Source organism: Micrasema longulum, unplaced genomic scaffold (genome assembly GCF_059751315.1).
Source record: "Micrasema longulum isolate JH-2025_06_02 unplaced genomic scaffold, ASM5975131v1 h1tg001063l, whole genome shotgun sequence".
Lineage (NCBI taxonomy): Eukaryota > Metazoa > Arthropoda > Insecta > Trichoptera > Brachycentridae > Micrasema > Micrasema longulum.
Window position 1 is genome coordinate 16,012 of NW_028278251.1, and position 27,014 is coordinate 43,025.

General features: G+C 30.6%; 2 long non-coding RNA genes across 2 annotated transcripts in view; one reads left to right on the top strand and one right to left on the bottom strand.

The window, feature by feature from the left end:
- Positions 1-26,433, top strand: LOC148277251 (uncharacterized). Its single transcript, XR_015823544.1, has 2 exons — positions 1-135; positions 26,371-26,433. It is a non-coding gene; the product is annotated as an uncharacterized LOC148277251 (long non-coding RNA).
- The window catches only part of LOC148277252 (uncharacterized), a 45,583-nt gene continuing 44,119 nt past the window's right edge, over positions 25,551-27,014 (bottom strand). The window contains exon 2 of the long non-coding RNA XR_015823543.1: positions 25,551-26,441. This is a non-coding gene — a long non-coding RNA (uncharacterized LOC148277252). The remainder of the gene's footprint in view (positions 26,442-27,014) is intronic.

Genomic DNA, 27,014 nt, shown 5'->3' on the forward strand with positions numbered 1-27,014 from the left:
ATGGATTTGTTAGATTTAATTTGATAAGCTCATAATACACTACATTCAGCGATTCATGGTGCAGAGAAGAGATCATGAATATGAAGATGATGATGTCGATGATGTTCAGTGATGTTCTTACAGATCATGGTCACAGTAAGTCTCCACAAAAATTATTTGTGCTCTAGCTGCAGATTTTTTTTGGAAAAATAATGCACTAAATTCCCCCTAAATATTCTTTTTTGGCATGAAATTCGACATGTCTAACGCTATGAAAAAGTGTTGTTTACACTTCGGCAAAATAACATCTTATATTTATTTTAATTATTTTATTTTATTAACATAAACAGCAAATCTGAATTTAACAAACATTTATAATACTACATATTTGGCTTAGTGTTTTTTTTTTAAACATAAATTTCTTTATACCCAAGACATATATAAAAAAAATATACAAAATTTACATTTATAAAATTAACCAAAAAATTATACAGCATATTCAATAGAAAGTTAAAATGATAAAACACTCTACAGTCATACAACAAGAAAATCATAAGTACTGTTTCATACAACTGGGCAAAGCGAACAATAAACTGTGTTTATTATGAAATGCATGAATAAATAAATATGATTACCATTCACCATCTTTGAAAAAGTTCAAAAGGTTTGTTCCATAGGAACAATACCCTACACTAAATATATCGGATACGTGAGAATAACTATTGCCGAGTTCATGAAGTCTGTTTAATACGGCATAACAAGTATACACTGTCCGTGAATTGTTGCTACAAAACGGTGGCACCTTTCTAGTCATTCTTCTAGGCACCCTGAAGTGGATGAGAGGTAATATTTTAGGGCAATACCATATTGAATTTAAATTTTGAATAAGTTTAAAAGGTCTTTGATTTTTCTTCTACCGTTAAATTTTAACAAATTTAATGTTTTTAGTTAAAAATCGTGATTTAAAAATTCAAATTATATTGCCATTTTAAGCTTTATGGTAAAGCTTTACGTTGAAGTCAGGTATAGTATCGTCTACTGTGTACAGGCTAAGCTAACACCATATGTTTAGAAACAGCAGAAACTTATAAGTCCCCATTTAATTATTTTTTTTATCTCACATGGCGGTATATTTTTGTGTACCATCACGTCTGATCTGATCATTTTAATGTTGGCAGAACCTTTCAAATTAAGACGCCATTTCTTTGCCCTTGTAACCTATCTTTGTAATTTTTTGTTATTAATAATCAAATACTCGTTTTTTAACTATTTTAATTAAATGAGAAATAAATCATATGACTTTGCTGCAGGATTTTCAATCTCTCGATTTATAAAAGGAAATACTTCTATTAGAAATCCTTTATTATGCAAATAAACGTTTTTCTCGGTCATATTCATTCCAAAGAACACTATTTTATGCCCGTAGCGGGCATATTGCGCGTTATTAAAAAAGGCGGGAAAAGATGGCTGATTTTTTTTATAAAATAAACATGCCATACACAAGGCAAGGAGGGTAACAGGTCCGGAGAGGGGGTGGAGGTCGACTAATGAAAAATATTTTTAATAAACTGCCTGTACTTTGGAGTTTACTAAGCGGGGTTTAAGCGGCATCGAGATTGAACGAGACAACGTAATATGCAAAGCTGGTGATAAAAAGAGATAAAAACTCGTTTTGATGTTGGTAGATTAAATATTTAAACGTGTCGTATTTCGACTTTAAGGAAATTAAACAGACTTCTAATGGATTCAATTTTGTAACTAAAAAGTTGAAAAAAAATTTTATCTAGCGAACATTTAACACGCATTTTTATTTGGATATTCTAGAATTTAAAAAAAATAAAATTTTGGATACATTTTTATTTATGAAAGGTATATACGGTCTGAGCCAACAACAATTATAAGAAGAGACATAAATACAAGAAACTAAACAAATATAACATAAAGTTTTGTAGCAAAGACATCAAGGGCAGTAAAATAATGGTGTACAATAAATTCATAAACACGATCAACATATAAGAATTTGATGTAACCTATGCCAATCCATATTCGCCCTACGCCGTGTTAATGGCAAAGGAATTTACGAAAAGCCAGAAGATCTATTCCAAAGAATTCCAAGTGGGTGTTGAATTTACTAATTGACACATTCTGGAAATTGGGGCAATAAAACAAAAATTGCTCTTAGAAGATTAGATAAATAGCAAGTTTTATAATGCATTTCAATGATTGTAGTCATTGCAATAAAATTTACATTCAACGCACCTACATAAATTCTCATCTAAGTGAAATTAAATTTGATCTAAATTTGTTGCAACAGAGAAGGAACACATTTTGAGAAGGGGATATAGAAGTCTAGACATTTACAAAGTGTATGACCTACCTTTGACTTGTTTAAGTGGTCAATTTACACACTGTGTATCACTCACCAGTCTGCCTACTACTGCCTATGTTTAATCATCCACATTTCCTCAATTCTTCCATCTGTTGACGTTTGTGAAGTAAAAGAGCTAAAATCTGGATTTTGATCATGTAGGTGAGACTCATCCCGCTTAATCAATTTACCTATGAACAATGAGAGCTCATAAGCCCTGTAAATGCTTAAACTTTCATTTTCATTTCTCAAAATGTTTTCCCTCTCTCTTGCAACAAATTTAAATCTAAAAAACTCCCTATGGAAGAAATTCAGCGTATCTACAAACATTTTGAGATACCCAAAACATCGTGGATTAAATTTTGTTCAATATCTATACTTTTTAAAATTGACATGTTGATCAGTTTTTAAAGTTTTGTACAAACGATTTGTGTACCTGTGTAAAATATTAAATTATTTTGTATATTATATTATAGTATTTTCTAGGGAGTTCATTATGGTATCATTGTGTTTACAAAAGTGATGAACAATATTATTTTTAGAGGAGGAAAATTTAAGTATAGGCATTTACATTAAAGCAACATTCACTATTCTGTCAATGTTTAAATATCTACATTCCTTCAATTCTTCCATTTGCTTTTAATTGTGAAGTTAAAGAGCTAAACTTTTATTGATACATGTGAGACTCATCTGCATGAATTATTTCACCTAAGCCTGATTTTTTTTTCTATTTTTTCCACTTTTTGAATCAGTTGAGATTATCAACAATGTTTTGAGTTGTCCAAATTTTTGTAGACAAGGACTGAATTCAGTTGGGGGTTATTTCCCTAGACTTTAATTTTCCTTCAGATTTCATAACGTAACAGGTTGTCATCCCATGAGTGGTATTATGAGATCCTACCTCGACTTGTTTTCATTATCTAAATCGATGTTATATGACTTAAAGAAAATGATCATGAAAATGAAATATTTGGGTATAAAATAAAATCCGAAATATATATGTTAACAAAATAATATATTTTTAGTAATATTTAAAGCATTTAGTTTGTGGACAAACATTTAGGTACATGTTATAAAATATTTGTTAATATCCACTTACCAACTTTTCTATGTCTACCGATTTCGAAACATACCCGTTTCTTCGTCAGGATATCAATCAAATATCAATAATTGAACAACTTTCAATATAGTCCATTATACGATGTTTGATTGTAATGGTCACCCTATACCCATTAAACTCACGCCCCTCCTTTCATTATCTCCCTCTCTTTTTTCAACTATTTCTCCCACAACAAAAAATGTTTTTGTTACTTAATGTAAGGATTGCTTTTTAAAATGCTTGGCATGTTGGTTTTATATTTTTGTGCAACAACGATGGTGAAGGTGTAAAGTGAGTTTTACATGTTGGTATCCTGACGAAAAGACGGGTACGTCTCAAAACCGGTAGACATATAAAAGTCGATTAGTGGTAATATACAATTATTCAATAACATTTAGTATGAAATATATTTTTATGGCAAAAGCTTTTTCGAGTTTATTTAAAGCTTGGTACGTTCTACTGAAATAAATATAAAAAACACTTTTATAAATGTAAATATGCCACTTTCGATTAAAACTTGCGTGGTTTAATATATTAAGAAAAAATGAAAATGTAAATATCTGTTGATCTTATAATTTTCTAAGTACGACATAAAGAAAAAAAAAAAATCTCGAAAAAAAAAAAAACGGTTTTTATTTTTTTATTTTACTGTACAGGCATGGATTGTTTTTATTGTAAAAAATAAAATGATCCAAAAATAAAAAAATAAAAAATGTAACGAACAAAAACAAAAAAAATGTGAATAAAAAAAAGGATTTTTTAACCAAAAATAATTAATCACTCAGGTTTTATTTTGATACATTTTCCGTAATTAAGACGTTAACCTGGAAAAAACCCATTTAAATATTAATGTGTTGAATTAACCCCATTTTCCCAATTTCCTTTTTATCGTTACCATTTTCACACACTATAATGTGGATAATTTTCCACGAGAATGAATAAATTCAGCATCCCATTATGAGGCGTCTTTAATCGTGTCGTAAATTTCTTAGTACCGTGGACTAAATTTATTTTGCCATTATTCTACCGTAATGTGGAGAAAACTTAAGGTGACCATTCACGATAGAACAATACGAACGAAAAACCAGCGACAAAAACTTGCAGTTTCTTTTCTCGGTTGCATAGGATGCAAGGCAAAAGGTTTTGATTATTCTTTCGTTTTTTTTTCTTATGTTTATGTTAATATACTAAACATTTAAGTTCCAGTTGTTGAATTCGTTTTTTGCCCAAAACCAGTTGGGAATATTTAAATATGTTATTTAAACATATGACACATATATTTTTATTTAAAATTGTATCTTTGAAGCATTAACTTACGTGTATTTATTACATAAATTGACCAACCCGACATAATATCCACTGAAATGCTGCACAAATTTGAAAGGAGAATTTTTCACCAAATCTGTGGTCCCGTGAAAGATTGAAAAAAGTAGCGCACTAGGCAAAATGCCAATTGTAGAGCATATATGAAGCCCCTAGAATCTCAACATGAAACTGCTCAGGTTGAGATGGACTGGGCTCGCACAAAGAATGTCTGATGCGCGAGTTACTGAGAGAGTCATGACTTGACATCCAGGGGTAAAAAAAAATTTGAAGATCCAGACTGAGGTGGGAGAATGGAGTAAGTTGTAGCACAGCTTCTATAAGTTGCACATTGGAAAATGTCTGCTGAGGACAGGCGGAGTTAGAGGTAAAAATTGACGGAGGCCAAGGCTCGATTCTGGCTGTAGCGCCATCGAAGAAGAAGAAAATGTTTTTTTTATTATAAACACTTTGTATTAACCATATGTTATTTATTTGAAAAAGGTCGGTTTTGGAGCTACTATGTGTTCCCCTTTCAATGTATCACTTTGAAACGAATAAAATCCTATTGATTAATTTTAACAACCCTCTTTACTTTTCACCCCATACCTGAAATAATACTTAACAGAAATATTTGATTTATAACCTTAATGTGTATGAAATTTATGTGGACACTGTTAAAATTGATAGTCAACGTAGTAAATAAAATTTCAAATTCATAAAATAATCATCTTTGTAAATCACATGTATTATCTTTTAGGTAATTTTGCTCAAATTATTATTTGAAAACCTTACGATACCTTATTTTCAATAAATTTTAAAATTTGATTATGGATCTTCAAACTAAATTGACTTTAAAAAATACGACTCATCTACGTTGAATGTCAAACACAAAATTATTTGTATTTTAAAATAGTTTTTTATTTGCTTAGTTGTTTAAACGCGAATCGCGATATTTGTTTACAAGAAAGAAGATTACGAATTGCTTTGTTTATACTAAAATTGATTGCTTGTATCGTTGTATCAGGTTCTCAAAATATTTCAATGTTAGTAGGTACTAGGTGTATTTAAAATAAAAATATTGCTCTTATTCTTCTTAAATCAACATATTAATATTGCAAGGAACATAAAACCACGAGGAAAAATCGTATAAAAAACCACAGTGTATTGGCTACAGTAAGCAATAATGCGAGAACGGTTATTGCCTGAATAATCGTATCCTTTACTAGGTAATACAGAAAAGTCAACAATGTGAGTTTATGACTTTATTAAGGGAACAGAAGCAATTTTTAGCGCTGGAACACGAATTCCTGAAATTTATGGTAGCGGAGGCATATTTCTCAGCCAACATCGCCTACACAATATGTAAATCTAGTAAATTGATATACTAGTTCCTCAGCTAATTTCTCACTTATGACATTATACCCTGAGGGGCTAATATTCTTTAACATTAGATATTAAACTCCAAAGGGGGCTTAATTTTGACTTAATCATTTATCTGAATTCACATAATATACATGCTTTTTTATGGTAAAATTTACTAAATAATTATCATGAAATATTTTTTTAAATTGTATCATATCCAATTTAGAGAAATCGTCTTTCTAAAGATGGATTGCCTTTATAATAAAAAATAATAAAAAAATATCGAATTTAGTTTTGAGATTTTTATAGAATCATATTGATAAAAAATAATAAAACATTTTAAAGCGTCTACATTATTTTTATTTGAATTTTACTATGCATGCAACATACTTTTAAAAAAGACAGTGAGCGTTTTATTTGTTTTGACCACCTAGGTCATTTTGGCGCCATATTAAGTTATTTATACACTGAAATAAACAAGTGTGCTCTCGCTATACAGCCTGTAACTGGAAAGGTGGACCATCGGTAGCAGAGCGACGGAGGATTTTGATGCTTGTTGATTTAACCCGCATGTATATTTCGCGATATTCAGTCTTTAAAAAGTTATTAGGATTCTTCAGAAATTTTTGTAAAAATCCAATTTTAAGCTGGATGTCCAAGCTAAATAGTTAATATATCAAAATGTAAATTATTTTTTTATTTGATATAAATTAAGTAACAACTCAAAAATGTATTTTAAGATGAAAGACCTACGAAAAAAATACGATTGTAGATTTAATAGTTGGGCTACACGGATTTTTACAAAAATTTCTTAAATATCCGAAAATTGCGAAACATACAAGGAGGTTAAATTGATAGGTATTGAGGTCCTCCGTCGCTCTGCTATCAATGATTCAACCTCCCAGTTACAGGCTGTATAGATATATAAAATTGTGATTCTAAAAAATCAGCACATACCACATGTAGACGTAGACTCATGTGTGTATAATTTTTTAATAACTTTATTCCTTATTAGATTTTGATCCAATTTAACCATGCATACATTCTTGCTATAGTACTTGAAAGAAGTCTTTTGATAATGAACATACTAAAATGATAATATCTATTTATTAGGCATTTTGTAGAAAAATATCATATTTCCATAGCAAAATTAATACAATGTGCACATTAACAAAATATTAACATACATGTATTATCCCTAACAGTAGAGTAAAAATGTATGGTTTCCAATATTATTTTTTTGTTTATTACTAGAACTTGTTATTTTTTTGTTCTTAAAAAGGCTCCAAGCTCTCTCTCACCCATCCAACCTTAAAAATTTCGAAGCCATTGCAGTATCTAGGCAAATAATTGCCTATACGCAATTTTAAAAGTTACGTGTGACCCTTTACTTACTCCACGCAGCCTGAGTATAGTCACTGCATAGTTTCACAGTGTACAAAAGGGTTAGATTCGACGCGAAAAGGGTATCTTTACTAGGTCTGATCACACAAAAAAACTTATAAAATTAATTGCTTTAGTCAAAAAGGTTCAGTAAATTGGAGCCGTCACACCGTTTGTCCAGATAGAAAACCAAGGAGTCGTGACATCCAACGGAAGAATAAAAAATGGCCTTCACTTTAAAACAAAAACGATAAACCAACCTAAAAGTCTTAATTGAATGCAGCAATCACGCACACTGTAAATAATTTTAGTTGCGAGGTGTGTACTGAGAACCTTGATTCGAGTTAAAAATTAAATAAATTCTTAATCTAGAGCACATTTAATGTTTTTCTGTCAAACCGTATGTAAGATTAAATACGTAACAGAGATAAATTCCTTTGAGATATATAATGGAATTTATAAATTTAAATTTAAGAATAGGCCCGTATAACAATTAGTTTTCAGTCGATTTCAATTATGGTCAAAAAAAAAATTTTTTTGTTTTCGAAATGAAAGATTTATGTAAAATATGTTTTAAAATCAAACAGACGTATTAACAAACAATGACATAAACAAAGACCTAACTATGTTGACTAAATGGGCAAACACAAACTTACTTACATTTAATGAAAAAAAATGCACTATTATCCATTTTGAATCTAGAAAAAAATGTACAAAGATGGAGAACATTTGAGAGAAAGGGATGAAGAAGTCCAGGCATCTAAAGGACTAATAATAATAATCTCAGACTAGGTATCTAGATAGCTAGCAACCTTACTTACAAATGATAAATGTCGGTATCTCATTAACCAAATCAGATTGGATGTTCATAAGAATGAATTTTAAAAAACCAAAAATGAGAAAGAAAAAGAAAATATGCTGTCCTGATCTGGGGACAGACAGATATTCTATCGACTTTGAAAACCACACTCAGGAAGTCCGTTGGATTATCAGAATAGCGTCTTGCTGGGCAGCCTTCGACAATTGGGGAGAAATTTTAATTCACCTTCTCGAGGTGCACCCTGGATAACGCTAAACGAACTGACAAATGGCGGCGGACAATCCCTGCTTATTTTTTACTTATTGACGAAATTAAACAGTCCATTTCAAAAATGGTAAATACATTTAGTTAAAGTAAATACAGATACAAATTAAATTAAATACAACTGAATAAAATTAAAGCTAGGAAAAAAAAAGAAAGTATTACTACCTCAATCAATGTCTGGTCAATTCGAGTGATTTTTGAAATCCATAAAGACTTACACCAAAACATCCAAATTTTTCTCGAGTTTACAACGCAACACAATCGAGACATTGGTGCATGTAAGTCATAGTTTGTGCTGTGTTGATCAAGAAACAGCAAATTAATATTTCGCAACCGGCGGATCGGAATATTGAATCCGATTTGTATCAGTAACGATAGTTTATCAAATAAGCTATTTAGTAAATTAAACATAAATATGGAATCTATGTTATTTTTACGTTTTTGTAGAATTTAAATTTTTAACATTGACTCCATTTCTCCGTAAATATAGTCTCCCCTCTCGAGGCCAATCATCTATGCTACTTTTCTTAGCAGACGATGTTGCACCAATTTGATGACTTATCCAGCCTTCAGAGAAGGAAGACCAGATTACGAAGGCACATTCTAAAAACGGACGAACAAATGAGCAATAAAATGTTTAAACTGTGGACATATTAGTCAAGTCACTAGATGTCCTGCTAAAAAAACCTAGGAGTATTAGCGATTTGTTAATCTTAGTATTAATATGTTCATTGAAGGTACATTTATAGTCCATGATAACTCCGAAGTCCTTCATAGACTTGACTACATCAAAATTAATATTTGCAGTTGTGATATATTTTTAATTTTTTTTTTGATATTTAATTCAAGGTAGCTGGCTTTTCACCATATATTAAAATAATCCATTTCTGACTGAAGCAGCAAACACTCATTTGTATTTTTAATTATTTTTGGAATTTTACTGTCGCCTGCAAAGAGCCGAAAACGAGTAAAGGAGAATACATTTTCTGCATCGTTAGTAAACAAATTCAAAAGAACAGGTGCCAGATGGGCACCCTGAGATACCCTGAGAAATCTCTTGGCAACGAAGAAACCGATTGAAATAAATTATAATAAACGTTGGTTTGGTTGCCACTGAAACTGATAGCAATTTATTATTTAACGTTTTTGTAACATACTGCGTAATTTATTTTTATTTTACAGTCACGAAATTTTGACACCATTAGCAGATTAAATAAAACTTTTTACTTTCCAGCTCGTAAATTAGTTCTAAATACTTCATTTGTAGCCGCCAAACAGCTGCTAAACAAAAGTCATGTATGTGTCGAAACAGACTGAATTTGTTAATTAAATAGCTCAATCTACGGTTTCAGTCGGTTTCAAATTTATTTGCAAAGCTCACCACTCAGGGACAGTGTGGAATAAAATCGTGATTTTGGACGAAATATTGTTGAAAAAGAATACAGCACGGTGTTACTATTTACTGCTTCTAAACTTCCTAAATATATTAGAGTCACGCTGTTGAGAAACCGGTTCCTCGGCTTTGTGGTCATAGATCACGAGAGGCAGATCAAGGTCTTGAGTTCAGTCGCTTTGTTTTACGTAATATTAATTGGTCACGGGAAAATAATGATATATCATAGGAAATGAATCTCATGTCTTAATATCATACATTATTTTTGTACCGCATCTAATTGCATCCTTTGGTAAAATAATTTGAACACATAAAGTATACAAATAACGTTTAGTGCCTTTGTAATAATAATTTAACACATGTTTAACATCAACAATTACAAAGTCGTTTTAAGATCTCAGTGACATCTATGCGTTGCCATTGACATTTTTAATACTTATTTATTAATTGAATTGTTTCACATTAACTTATGTTAAATAATTAAAATGGCTATCTATATCAATTATTGTGTGTCAATCTAAAATGTTTAGAATCTTTTCTATTTTTTCGATAGTAAACGGTACACAAATGGCGGTGGCACGGTGAGTTGATTTACTTATTTGAAAGCACTATGGATATATATTATTTTACGAAAATTGATAGTTTTTTTTAGTTTTTAGAAAATTGTCTGAGAAAAAATGAATAGTAAAATTTTATTTGGAATATTGTAACTTTGGTTTGTAAACAAATGTTTTTTTTAACTAGATTAAAAAATGAAGAAGTACTCATTATAACTCATCCCTTTTTTGAACATTCCTTTTTTATATTTTTGAAATCGGTATATTATTTTGGATAATAGTTATTGACTATTAGTTTAGTCACCATACCAAATTTAAAAAGAAGTATTTATATTTGGTTTTCAAATAATCTAAAGACAATGCGATATTATTTTTTTACTTAATGGTATAACACTTAGTTCAAAACAACATTTTTTCCGCTTACGGTTGATTGTCTTAAATCCTAGTTTTATTATTATGTCCATGAAACTATCATTCCGACTCACGTTTTAACACCTTCATACTACTATGATATGTAACCTCTGACACCAATATTTAATTGGTGTTAAGTTAATGAAACCGTTACAAAAAATACATAAATTAATTAATACACCAACGTGCATATTATTAAATCACGACTGAACCTCCTGGTTTGACGTAAAAAAAACACGCGTAACCTATGCACTGAAATATACGTATGCATTCCTTAGACATATTTAAAAAAAAAGAGGTTACTGACAAGGTTTCACTATTCACGTATATTAAAAATCACGTAAGTACTACGTGTATTACGCTAATTATTACAGAAACAATGATTTTCATGAGTTTATCATATGAGATGCTTACATATTACCAATTCGCCCTTTTTGTATGGAAAATTCAAAGTACCTTTTATGTTAAGTGTTATATAGAATTGACCGAAATATTGTGTTGCATATTAACAGAACCGTGTTTATACCACGATGAAACTAGTAACCTAAAATATTGTGAATTTTCAACTTTATCTATCATTATTTGTGAAAATATCTGAGAAACAGCAAAAACGAAAACACTAATGAAAAAAAAAACAGATAAAATAAAACATATATGTTTATTTGAAATTCCTACGCTAACGAAAATTAACAGCGTTAAAATTCACCTGTTTGTAAAAAATACGATTTCATAATTAAACACCTAATAAAACATGAAAACCCCAATAGTTTTCAAATATTCAATAACCTTATAATATTACAATATTTGAGTTTGTCCAAATGTTTTTAGACAAAAGACTGGATTTCACCCCCTCGAAAGTCATTAAGATTAACAAATTACAACAGGCATGGAAAAAACCTTAAATAAGGGAATATGGAAGTCTATGCATTTACAGGGCTTGTGATAAAACTAACAGGCCCAAGAAAAAATTCGAAAATTAAAAAAAATGTTTTCAGGCGTTGCCTAGTATGTGAAATAATTCAGTCAGATGAATCTCTTCACAGCAATAAAGATTTCAGCTCTTTAACTTCACTCAAATCAACAAATGGAAGAATGGAAGAAATATGGATGTTCAAACATAGGCAAAATGGTAAATGTTACACAGTGTGTAAAGTGGCCACTTAAACCAGCCAATGACAGGTCACAAGCCCTGCAAATGCCCAGACTTCCATATTCCCTTACTTTTTTATACATAAAAAATGAAAAGAAAACAAAAAAAAGTCGAAAACAAAGTATTTCTACTAATACTACAACTACCATCACGCCATTTCCCCGGAGGGGTAGGCAGAGAGAATGGACTGCCACACACGTCTATCCTGGCATACATTCCAAGCTTCTTCCACATTCATACATCTTGTCATACATGCCCTTCGGTTCTGTTTGCTTTTGACATGACCAGACTTAACATTTTGGTTTATCTGATCATGCCACGTCTTCCTTGTCTTACGTTGCCGTTCATTTTTGCCATATATACTTATTTTACCATTCTTTCGTCGTCCAATTGTTCTACGTGACCAAACCATCTCAGAGACCCTTTCTTATTTGATTTTAAATCAAATTATAATATATAGAATAGCCATAAAGTTAGTGCTGCAAGTAAAATTTCTATAAATTATAGATTGTTTACACAAAAAAAAAAAGTTTCATTTAATACTCGTTGCTCCTCGTTAAAAATAAAACATCAAAAGTATTTGGTATTTTGTTCGCGTTTTGAATTATCAAACTGTTCACTTATTCAGTGATCAACTCATACAATTTTACATAATTTTAAATACAATCATTATTTTTAATTTATAGAGATTTATTCGATATCTATTGTATTTAGCTAAGCACTTACAAAGCTCAAACTTACTTTGTCCTATACCTAGCGTTTTAGTTTTTTATTTCCCATGGGAAATGCCTATAATCTCAAGGCGGAAAAATTTCCATTGTAATACGAAGAGATTAAGCATATCAAATAATGAATACGTTTTTTATTCAGTCAATGACAATCTTTAATTAATTTGTTCAGTTAAAAGGTTTTTGTTGGGTAAATCCAAGAGTAGTAAGGTCGACGATGCATTGCCAATAAATTACCCGCTAAACGTACATTACAAATGATAAATTGTTTGGTTTTAAATCAACTGCATGGGATAAGGGCAGTTACTTGCAAAGAGTAACCTTAACCTTATGAAATAAATAATCTACCTTTTTGAGAAACTAAAATGATATTTAAATTCCCTGTTTATTTTTGATACTTACCAATGAATTATTGTTGGAATTGCATTGCGCCCGTGTGAGGGCGCGAAATAGGCAAAAGAGGTATAATATGGGCGTAACTCTGTCATTTATGTGTTTTTTGCTCTTAGTATTTTATAAACTTATATTTTGTGCCTCTTAAAAAATTTTAAAAAATAAAATAAAATTTAAAAATAAATTCTTATATGAATAAATTGTTTATATTTCATATTATTTTTTTATTTTCTATGTCTTAACATGTGCTTTACATGAAACTGCTGCGTTATAGTATTTATGTAAAAAAAAATTCTTTCACACATTATATTGAAGTGGTTATATTCTTTTAAATATGTATTTTTGTGAGGTAAAAGGCACTGCATGCCGTGTATATTAATAAATAAAAAAAATAAAGTAAAGTATAGCATTAATAAAAAAATACATACGCTTTGAAAAATTGATTGATATCAGTTTTAACAAATTGTTATTTTTATTTATTTATTTTAAAGAAACAAACAGTAGACAATGATGTAATAACCTTTTTTTTTAAATAAGGTTTAGAGACTTCCAGCAAAGTTTCTAAAAAAATATCATACATATCATTAAATTGTGTTACAACAGAAGAATGTGTTTATGTGAATTTGTATGAGAGTAAGTGTAGGTGTGTGTTTATGTGTAAAAGTGTGGGAGTAAGTGTTCAGGTGTGTGTAAGTGTGAGCATCATTAAATAGTTAGTGGGATCGTATCTCAGCGAGATATAATAAGTCTGAATTTATTTTTAAATAAATTAAGGGGCATGTAAAATATATCAGTAGATGAAAGAAAAAAACATTATAGTTTGAGCAAGAACGATAGAGGAAAGAGTGTTGTGCATAGTTAGTGCTACAGACTGGCAGATGGAATAAATACTTATTTTTGTCACGCAAAAGGGGACATATAGAATAATTTTGGAGAGGAGGTTAAAAGAATCTACTTTATTATTCAATAATTTATGTAAATATCATAATTTAGAATAGATACAGTGCGTCTATTTTCAAGGGTAAAAAATCCACTTTGGCTGTAAGTTTGGCGTTGTATGGTTTTTATAATCTAGGTATTTAAAAAAATTTCGTTGAACATTTCCAATCCTTTCTATGTTTCTAATGTATTGTTATTTGTAATACGTGACCAGGTGAACACAGATAATTATTATTTAATTTAAATGAAAACGCGAAAAATCCGTTATCTTTAGCAGCAATTTAAAGCTTTATAAGCACGTTCAATGAGTTTTTTTCATTAATATTAATACTTGTAATGTGAAGAACCCTGAGGGTTTATGAGTAAAACCATAGAAAATAAATAAATTCGTTTATTTGTTTTATCGTGCGCTATTGCCATATAAATTTGTATGGAGTGAACTTAGGGAATAATTTTTTTATCTGTGAAATACACTCAAAGTCTTTGAATATTAAATTTGGTTAAACATTTAAATAAACGAACGTCACGTTGCGTCGCTTGATGTATTGTTTATATATTTACCTACGAAAATAATGTTTTTGTGAGTCGTATAAAATACATAACTCACATGTGCTCGCTAACCTACTGCCCGTCTTAAATAAAATAGAAAAAAAGTATTTATCATAGGTCTTTACGAATTTTTCCAATTTTACGTCATGTTTTGAACGCCATTTTGATGTTTTAATATCATTTTTGGAATCCTTTCAATTGAACATTTATTTTGCGATCAATAATACATAAAGTTTTATTAACATCTTATGATAAAACGAAAATGCACCAAGTAAAACGTATTGTATTTCTCAAGAACTATCGAAAGGTCAAACGAGTAACTAAATACGCAAGAATTTGTAATTTCTGCATTGTGCAATTATTTTACAATTTACACAATATAACTAAAGACTACCAAGTTCATAGGTTATTACGTTTTTTTTGTTAACGTACGTGTAATAAAATAATAATGTATTAAAATGACCTTAAACGAATTTTCATAAATCATATTAAGAAAAATATGCAAATAAGCAAACGCAGTACTATGTATTTTTACAAGGCAGTTACATATCAATAGACATTAAAACAGTGATATCAACTATATAAACTCTTTGTGGCACGGTTTTTTGTTTTAACAAAAAATTATAAACTGATATTATTTCTCTGATTATTGAGTGTAAAAAATATTTGAAAACGCTTTTTAAGGTAGTATAAATTTTACTACCACCATATCAGTAATGAAGTTAACAACTCTTTAATTCTGTCAAAGACTAGTGACATATGTTAGCGAATATGTATTGTCTTTATTGTATTATCAACGTCGTAATTAATAATTATCACGGTTCTAGTATCAAAAAAACATATTGAACCTGTGAAACGTTTTTTATACCAACATGCTTCAAAGAATTAAGCAGAAAATATGTATATTGAGGTATTTGCAATACTTCTGACATGTTGGAGGATACTAAAATGACCATTTCATATACAGTGATGATCATAAAAAAAACCCGCAATAAAATTTTGACCATTAATCCAACTAATTTTTTTTTCTTAATTCACCAATCATCTTAAAATAATCAAATTTCTAAATTAAAACACTGAATTTTTTAAGTTCTTCATATTGAATGTAAAATATTAAAACTAGACCACTTGTAAATTTTTGAAATTAAAAAAGATATTCATAGTGAGATTTTTTTTCTCATGTCTAGTTTTTAAAACCGTATCCATCTCACTTCCCATCTTTACAATAACATGACAAAAAGACTCGACTTGGTATTTACATGTATTTAATATTTAAAATAAAATATAGGATAAGATTCGTTTATATATTATACACAGTAAAAATGTCGTTAACTTTGTGGATGGAGGTAAAGGCACGCGCTGTATCATCCTTTCACATTATTGTAATCATATTAGTAGACAAAAACAGGATTCAACTCCCTGGAGAGCTGTTAATATTAACATGTCACAACAGAGCTGAAGAACATTTTAGAGAAGGTCCATGAAGAAGTATAGAATTATTATTATATATCATTTATATTATATTAATAAAGTACAATTAAAAAATATCATTTTGAAAACTGTTTCGACAAGTTGCGTTATTTTTTTTTTTTATTTTCAAAATGTCTTTATGATTTACTAACACTGTAATGCTAAATGTATATATTAACAACCTGACATTGGCTGGTCATAAGCCCTGTTAATCCCTTCACTTTCATATTCCCTTCTTTAAGGTATTCTCCATCCCTGTTGTATTTTGTTAATCTTAATGACTCCTGAGAGGGTAAAATCCAGTCTTCTGTCTTAAAACATTTGGACAAACTCAAATATTGTAATGTATATACGTTTACATTAAAATGTTTACATGCATATAAATAACATTCGAAATTTCCCGCACAAAAAATACTTAGAAAAGTTAAGAATTCGAAGATATTAGCACACATGTTTGCCATAATTATTATAAATTAGCTGTGTTCATCACACATTTAACAATTTAAATGGCTATAATTTAATAATCGCTGATCATTAATCTTCCAGAAATTGTCGACTTTTGTAATTAGCATACTTGGCGTGCGTTAAATAAATCTATAAATTTTGAACAAGCTGCCGTTGGTGTTTGTTTTATAACTAACTGTTCAGATGTCGTATCTTAGTCTAAAGTCTTCTTTTCCACATCCGCTTCTAAGTGGAGCATGTGAACATCATCAGTTACCTCCAGGAGACCCTATCGCCAGCCAGCAGTCTCGCTTCTTCCCATGTCAATCCAGCGCCCCTTAATTCCACCGAATAAAGTCTAAAAATCGTCATTGACGGCCTTCCAGGACGGCGTGATCCCGCAGGTTTAAAGAAGAGGCAACTAGGGTTTAGGTTTTCCTGAGGCATGCGCAGCACGTGATCAAGCCAGGTCCACCGCTACATCCTCAAGACGATCGTTATAGGAGGCTGCTTCAATGTCAGTTATAAAATCGAACCACCTTATACCTAATATTTTTCTCAAGCACTTACTCCCAAAACTCAGAAGTTTAGTGTTTTGAGCTTTGGTTAGGTGCCAAGATTCACACCCATAGTAGAACTGGCATTATACAAGAGTTGAATAATCGGCAATCGGCATAGACTAGAGTTCCAGACAACACACATCATGTTAAAAGTTGCTCCAGCAATTCCTAGGCGGGTTGCGAGCTCTTTATGCATGCTTCCATTCTCAGTTATATGTACTCCCAGATACTTAAAGCTGTTAACTTTCTCAATCCTCTGTCTATTATTATAGAGAGGCTGATCAGGGTCAGGACAAGATTTGTTGCACATGATTTGAGTCTTTTTTGTATTAATATTAAGACCCAGACAAGTTGAGTTTACCTGCAGTGTCAACAATTTCCTGAAAATCACCAACAGACTTTTCAAAAAGGACTGCATCATCTGCATATTCCAAATCATACAACTTAAGGGGGGAGTTCACTTCTGTACCTCGATCAAGTGGTATTGATTTTTTCCAACCAACCAAAAAATGTTGCGGTGCCGTGATATCGCGGACTAACAACAGATCTGATCGTCGCTCGAACCTGCCTCTCTCACAAATGCATCCAATTTTCGATGAAAGTAATTATTATAACTTGATAAATAAAGTGGTTTCCGTTGCCTTCTTCTTTTATTTTTTATTTGGGGCAACCTAACCTTAGACGAAGAGGTCATGTTTTATTGCGCTGGATACTCGCCATTCATCCTCTCCCTGGCTGCTAAGGCATTGATGCCAATAACTTATATTGCGTTTTGTTTTTTAATTCATTTACAATGAGATTGTTCTAAAACCTGTTACAAGGTTTCTTAAACAAAGTTTAATTCTCCTATTGGTTGGAATGCTAATAAATATTTTTAAGTTTCAAGATCATAATATTTCAATACCTACTTTGATTGGACCATTAGACATTTACAAGCAGCCTCCAGAGATTACTCATCAAAATTATTATAAGGTTCATAATAAAATTGTATCTACGTTTAAGTGGTTGAACATTTTTGTTCATGATTGTACAGCACATCAAAACAAAACAATATTGTAATTACAGTTTTAAGATTGTAACTAATTAATCTGTTAATGTAAGAACGCAATATAATTTATTCTCATATGCATGTAAACAAAGCATTAATATTCTCACGTCCAAGAATACCAATTAACTAATCACATTTTAATTCAATTTATTTTTTGTTCTTATAAATCTTGTTTGTTTCACTGCCATGCTTTATGAAGCTATATGTATCAATATATTTTTAAACCTAGGGCTATAGATTTCAAGGTCGAATACGTCAAAAATGACCTTCAAATAGTAAAGGTCTAAGGTCACCTTAAATAGCTCAAACATATAATTTTTCACTAATATAACACGTAGTTCATGGAAATATTAAGAATTGGGTTGTGGTCCCGTGAATGTGATTCCGAATACGATCTGCGAAAACTTAATATTACAAAATAATTTACCGACGATTAATTTTGTATATCAACAGTATTTTGAGTTTGTCCAAATTTTTGTAGACAAGGACTGGATTCAACTCCCTGGGGAGCTGTTTATATAAACATATTACAACAGAGATGAAGAACATTTAAGAGAAGGTAATATAGAAGTCTAGTGATCTACAGGGCTTATAACCTGTCAATAGCTGGTTTAAATGGCCACTTTACACACTGTGTAACATTCACCATTCTGCCTTTATAAGAAAGAGCACGAGAAAAGAACTCTGTAATAACTATGACGACAGATACGCTGTATTGTATTCGGTGGGTGTGAGAAAGAGACAAAAATAAAGTAAGAAACTCGTTCAATCAGTCAGTTATTGGCAGTGAGCAGGAGTGCACGCTTGTAACGTGACTGCGAATTTACGATTTTTAATTTATTTTTCTTTAACAGGTCTAAATTTTACTAATTTTTTTATAAATTATGGAAAACAAATTATGTAATAGAAAGTCCCATTATTTTTATTTTCAAATATCTGAACTTCAGAATACTCTGTCATTTGCTAGAGGTAACAAGATGTTACCCCACCGCGTGTTAAGGATTTCTTAAGAACAGCCTTTTAAGAGTTAAATACTATTGAATTTAAAAACATTTTCTAGATAAGTTAAAATTTACAGGACAATAAAACGAAATGTCAATACTATCACTAGTTAAACGTTTTTTAATTTAAATTTGTAATCAAGTTCAGTGGAATTTATTCCTTAATAACGTCGTAACGTCTTCTCTGTTGTATATTTTCCTGTCAATTATCAGAAACGTCCGTAAAAAAATCGTTCAATAGTAGCAAAATAATGGATAGGGATAAAGGAAAGCTTAAGTTCCTAACATATCCATAGTTAATTACACTTTGAGAACCTTCCATCACCTTTAAAGCCTCTTTTAAATCGTTCAGTAAATGCGATAACATTATCCTTTCTAGGAAATTGTAGGGGTAGTTTGCTCATTACAAAGACATTTTGATCTGAAATTTTAGAAGGGTGAAAGTTAACGACAAACCTTTAAGCTCTATAATGTATTTTAATTTCAAAGTACGTCAAAATATTTGCAGACAAGTAGTGAACAAATATCTTAAAAATGACGAATCTTTTTTTAATAAAAAGTTATTATATATTTTTTAAATATATAAACGGCACTGGTGTTTTATTGTAGACTCGGGATGGGATAGTATTTATGCTGAAAAAAACCTTCTAATTCTTCTTCTTTGCTATAGACCTACACGGTCTCTTCTTTAGAGGGTAGCTCCTCCTATGAGGTGGATTCCCAGGTGTCCTTCCATATTTTGAGAGGTTTTCCACGAGGACAAGTCTCATGAGGCTGATTTTTAAATGCAATGTAAGGGAGTTTGGTGGTTCAACAATGTTTTGAGTATGTCCAAATGTTTGCAGACAGGCTGGATTTTCTCCCTTGGGAATTATTCAGATCTAAATTTGTTGCAACAGAGAGGGACATCATTTTTGAAAATGAAATATGGAAGTCTAGGCATTTACGGGGCTTATGACCTGTCATTATCTGGTCTAAGTGGCCACTATATACACTGTAAAACATTCATCATTCATACTCATAAACATCCACATTTTCTCAACTCTTGCATTTGTTGACTTTTGTGTTTTTTTTTGTTTTTTTACAAAATATTTCCGTTTTGAACGCCATTTCCACTATAAGAAAATGAGAAAAGAGTTTCGGTAGAGTAGGGTTCGAACCTGAGACCTTTGATCCGTGAGTCAGCGACACCAGCCACGGAACCACAATAACGGAGTTTTACCATGTATGAAAATTAAATGTAAGTATGAACACTAGTAAGAAAGTTTTTAAAAAAAGTTTTTTATATGTCATGTGATATTTCAAATGTTTATTAATTGAAGTTGTGACTGCAACAGACATTTCAATAGCTTGCACTAAAGAATTCTAGCAACTATGTACTTACTACAAGTACGAAATCGGTGACAAATCAACTTATCATGACAATTGTACAAACGCACGGATAACATGGGTCAGAACTTGGTGCAAGATCTTGTGCAAGATCTTGTGCAAGATTCTGCCCAGTAAATATTGTGTTGTATACATGTCACCACCAAATCATTAAATCAGCCACTTAATTGGATGGCTAGGTTGTTCATCAAATACCGGCATTCGATTAAATATCTAGGCTATTTGTTAAATGAATTAAGATAGCTCAACGTTCAACATGTTGGCTGGTTGAAAGCTAACTGGGAAAGACAACCGAATGTTGCCGGGTTAGGTTAAGTTAAGTTGGACCAAATAAAGTAGAAAAACTCTTTTTTATTATCTAACCTAACTTCACATTAAAATATAAATTTAATGAAAAAAATAATTATTTTTGTAGCATTAAATTTAATATTCTAAGCGACGTTCAGCCTTTTCGTTAAACGTTGCTTTCAACATTTCGTTTTCAACGTTCGCCATTATGCGTTTAATTCTGCCATTTTATAAACAGCCTAACCGTCCAATTGAGCGGCTAATTGATCTATTTGGTGGTGACATACACATAAATTGAGTCAAAAATCTCGTTAATTAAAAAAAAATAGTTTTTTTTTTATAAACAAATATTGCGCATCCCACGCAAGTGATACTTTTAATGGTCAACTTGAAATGTTAACGCGTATTAGTTGTTGCTTTCGTCATTTTATTTATTAATAGTCTTATTTGTTTCACTGTGCTATTTTACTTTACTCCAGCCTTTTTTTTACGGAAAAACTAATTTTCTAGCAAAGCCATGTTCATTTAGAAATATTAATTCTCAGTAGTCTCGTCGTCACTTGATAGCTCATTTTGTCAACTGTATAGCTTGCCGTTATTTATATATATATATATATATATATTTTTTTTTTTTCATTAACGCCGAAAAGGCATTTACAAAAAATAAAAATAAAATACATGCTAACATACTAAATAATAAACAGAATAAACAGAAAAAAAAAGTGAAATTAGTTAAAAAGGATATGATAAAAAGTTTTACAAAGTAAAAAAAAAAACAATAATAACAAAGGATGCAAGAAAAAACAGTAAGCATATAAACAAAAAATGCAAAGATATAAGCTTATGAAATAAATTCTGTAAAGCAAACAATAAACACAGTGTTACGGTAAGCTAGAAAGACATTTTTCAGTTAAATTAATAAACAAGCAAGCATATATTATCACGAAAAAATAAGAAATAAAAATATGTATCTATGAAATGCGTATTTGCTAATACTACAAAGCAATTCGATATAATAGTAAAAAATAAAAAACATGTTTAAGGTAATAAAAATAAACAAGTAAGTATTTTTTATTAATTTATGAAATTGAATTGTCAATAATAATTTGACGAGCAGCTACAAATAAACTTGATATTGAGGACTTATAAGATGGTAAAAAATTGGACAGAATGTCTGCAGCCGTTTCATAAATGTTACCTAACCTATGCAGTCTCTGTATCAATGAATTGTTTTGTTGGTTGGAAGAAATACTGGAGCAATGAAACAATAAAGTACTCCTTGTGTTGACAGCAGGTACTCTAAAATTAATCAATTCAAGTATTTTTGGTGCATCAAAAAGAGAGTTTACAATTTTGTACAGTACAATGAGATCATTAATAGTTCTTCTTTCAGAAAGTGTTGTTAGGTTAAGCAGTGTTAATAAATAGTCATAATTCACATTTTGCATTGGAATCTTCAGTTTCTAGTTTATATATCGTAGAAATTTATGTTGAATGTTTTCTATATTATAAACATGAACATTATAGCAGGGTGACAATATTGATGAATTAAAATCTAAATTACTTTTTACAAGAGAACAGTATAATATTTTCAATGATCGGATGGACTTGAAGTTTTTTGTATTTCTCAAAATAAAGCCCAACATTTTTTATGCCTTGCTTGGTATTTTATTGACATGATATACAAAAGACAATTCCTAATTTTTTATCTGTCATGGTGCCGAAAAATTATACAAACTGCGCGTGTTTACGCATAATTTTCAATCCTAGAAACTGCCTGGTGTTTTACTTTTTTTTTTGCACCACAACAGGCCAGGAGGCCCAATCACAGAGGACCCCAGGCTTGAGAATAATCAAATTTTAATTTTTGTGTTCCCACCGGGAATCAAGCGAGTCAAGCGTCTTGACCACTACACCACGGAGGCCGCCAAAACACCAATTAAAACGGTCTAAGATTTGGCACAGTGCAATGAACCGCACAAGATCTTGTACCATTTTCTAACCCGTGTAATACAAGCTTTACAACATCTACCACTTTAGTTGATCATGTCTGCGATAGCGATCAGAGATTATTGTCTCTCTCACAAGACAACGCCAACTTGCTTACGATAACAGAACAGTAATACCGACTTAACCGTTTGTTGTTATTTTTCAATTGACAACTTGCTCCGACTAGCATAAGTCTATGGATAAATGATGGTGCAGTAGATAACGCTGACGCCTGCTGATAACCTTTCACCAAATTAAATTTTAATTTAATCCGATGAAATGTTCAATAAAACAATTTCTATGAAGTGTTCCGTATTTTTAACAGCTGTATTTATAAAAAGAAAAAAAATGTTTAAATATAAAAGAAAAAAATGTATAAATATAAATCAACAGAGAAAGAAAACATCCAGACATAGAAGTCTTGGCATTTACGTGTTGTTGGCCGATTTAAGTGATCACTTTTCACATTGTGAACATTCACCATGTTGCCAATATTTTTACTGCCGTATTTCCTGATATTATCCATCTCTTGAGCTGGAAATTTTACTGTTGTAAAAGTGAAGTTCATCTATGTTAATTAATTTACCTACAACAAAATACGAAAATACATTTACATTCATAAAATCTAGATTATTGTTTATCTTCTTGTAATTATAAGTTAAATGAAAAATATGCAACGTGTGTCCAAATGTTTACCGATAAGGATTTATTTCATCCAATGACAGTTCATAAGCCAAGTAAATTCCTAGATTACCATATACCCATCTAAAAGATGTTTTCCCTCTTTATTGTAATATATTTTAATCTTAAGAACACTTTAGGGATGAAATTAACCATATTTAAGGCATTGCTTTGTTGGTAGAATAATTCAGCCAAATGAATTTTTCCGACAGCTGTAAAGATTTTATGTCGTTTATATAACAAATGTCAACAAATGGATGAGATAAAGAAACTTTGATACTAACGTGACAACTTTTTCTCAAGCCTGGGTGTACTGTGCTGTAATTCACCACTGTTATTGGAAACCCTAGATTACTGTAGTGCAAAAATTAAAAATTAAACAACACTAAGAGTTTCGTAAATTTCCTTTCTTATATTTTGCTGCATGCATAAAGTTTTGATTAATAATTCACCTGTTTCAAAATTTAAAAAAAAATGTTTTATTTTTATCCTTTAGAAGGGCAATAGCACTTGGAAGAAAATTGTGTTGTAGCGATCCACTAGAACTGGCACATACAAATTGCATCATACAGCAATGGTTTTCCTTGGTAGAGTTTAAATCTTGTGTAAAATATTACAAAAATGGTGATGTAATATCCCGCTAAGCTTTTTGCACAGCAAATTGAGATGAAGCCATTGTTCACTTTTCCATTTCTCTAGATAAAGTTCCAAGATAAAATTATTCAAAATACATTTATAATAATATAGAACCGCAGGAGGCCAGATTCAATTTAAAACTAAGGCGTGGTTTACTAAAAGTGTTTTGCAACAAAAAATAAAGTATCACCGCTACAAAGGAGCATGCGAAAAGTGACAAAAAGAGAAAATATCCTTGATCAATTTTGGTAAGGTAAAATCGACTTCCGTATTTCTTCAAATATGATTTTAACTTTTCAAATGAAAAAATCAACAACCATAATATGAAAGAGAAAATAATATGAAATCAAGAAAGCTTAATAAAAACTACACACGTGTAAAGCAAAACCATTTTTCTTTTTGATCAGTTTCCAAGCAAAAATATGTCAGTAAATGTTAAATGTAAATATTTAATAACATTATCAAATGAGTGATGACAAAGTTAATGCTTTAAATATGAATAAAAAAATATGTCACCTTAAATAAAGACTTAAGGGATTTAAATAGGAAAAAATAAAAATACGTATTTAATGACTTTGTGTTTACTTTTTAGAACTCCATAATACAGTTATTTTAAAAATCGCATTTTTTATTCTAAAACAAAAATAAAAATTCGTGATTTCGTTTGAAATAAAAAAAAATAAATTTAATTTCACTAAAATACAAATATGGGTTACTAAATTTTATATCACCAAATAAACTATTATTTTTTCCCAAAATTATAATCGTAGTACATACGTTCTGAATTTGATACGTTAAATTTATTCTAACTTAGTATCTCGAATCATGTAACTTTATAAGGACCTTCAGTACATTAAATCTTCACGGTAGTTTATATGTCCTAACAAAGCGAAAGAATTGTCCGAATTTTCATTTTTGTATTAAAAAATAAAATGAACGATTGAAAGTATACTTAAATCAGAATTTGATTTTAATATTTTTTTAAAAAAGACGCCAACTGAAATCGACCTGGGTATTTATTAAAATACGGATTTTCTACAAATACTTCTTCTTCTGCAGCCTTATTCTCTCCACTGCTGGATAAAGGCCTCTTCCAAACGTCTTCATTCTTTCCTATCACCCGCTTTCATCATTCACGTTTTACCGGCAATAGAGGCAATGTCGTCGACCCATCTTTTCTGTGGCCTTCCAACACTTCTTTTGTTTGCCCACAGTCTCCACTTTATTATTCTGGGTGTCCACCTGCCATCATTTTGCCTCGCCAAGTGTCCTGCCCACTGCCATTTCAATTTCACTGCAAGATCCATGATATCCACGACTCCGGTTTGGCGCCTTATTTCTTCATTTCTTGTTTTGTCTCTTAGACATACACCGAGCATCTGTCTTTCCATGGATCGTTGCGTGCATTTTAATTTCTGGCTACTTTCTTGTGTTATAGACATGGTTTCTAGTCCGTATGTTGTCACCGGCAATATGCACGATTCATATACTTGTCTTTTCAAGCATATAAGGAAAAAAAATTCAGGCATATAGGGGCAAAAGTTCTATTAAGAATACAAACATCTACATTGCAACGTATCTCCAAATATGAATAGGTAAAATCCTAAATTTATGGCGTACTTAACCTATATTAGCAATTTAAATGTTTTTTTTTGTTCCTATTTAATTATTAAAAATAGTGTTATAATAAACTTACTTCAAAAACATGATATGCAATTTTTCATATTTTTTTAAGGCGAGCATAGATGTGTTTTAAGAAATCTAAATTTTAGTATACCAGCCTATTTTTTATGTTAATAGATGCAACAAACATTAAATCCTTTGTGCAATTTTTTTTTAACGTGTTTAATAAATATGCAGGAAAAACCAGTGATATAATACAACTCAATATATCTATAAAAGTTTCAACTAACTTTTAAGTTTTTATGGTTTTCTAATGTTTCTACTAAATACGAATAATGTTTAGTATGTAGTTACTGGGTGTGCAGGATATTTATACGCCTTTCTCAATGTAACAATAAGTTAATACGTATTTAACATCGTAATCAGATAGCAGTAAGACGTGTCAATGAGCCGACATAATACAAAAAGTAAGATTAATGGTGCATTCTCCTGTATTGTTAGCTTAACTGGTCCATTGTTTCTTACCTTGTATTGTTCGCAGGTGAAATGTCAACAGCTTCCTTCCGGGAGATCGGAAGATACAAAGAGAGGCAGATCAGTGATCGATGATCTCTGAAACAACAAAAGAGAAATTGTTTTACAACATGTACACTTCACAAATTGGCAAAACATCATCATGTATTTATTTATTGGAGGGCTATAATATATAATCATCTACTTTCACTCTCTGACAAAAAATGTGATGTTCTTTTTCTGAGACCGCCGTTCTCTATCAATTCTGAATATATTACTTCTTATAAATATAATATCGTAGTTTTCAACAAATTAAAATTATTTTTGAAGTGCTTACAAGAATTCCACTCATTCATTTTCAGAAGGCTTTTATGTGCCTAAAGATACGTTAATTAACACAAAAATTAAAGTGCAAATTTCGAAATGGGCATCGTCAAACCCTGCTCAGAGATCCATTATACGTAATATACAAAACATATATGAAGGTAGGTACTGTGATTTTAAAACAAAATATTCTTACTAAATACCTATACATATTTTTTTAAATTTTGTATTACCTTTTCATGCTTATATTTTAGGTAAATTTGATTCGTCTTTTTTGTATTTAGATTTTATTTTGTGACTACAGGGGTAATTGCTTTCAACAGCTCTATTTAGAAAATTTTATGAAGG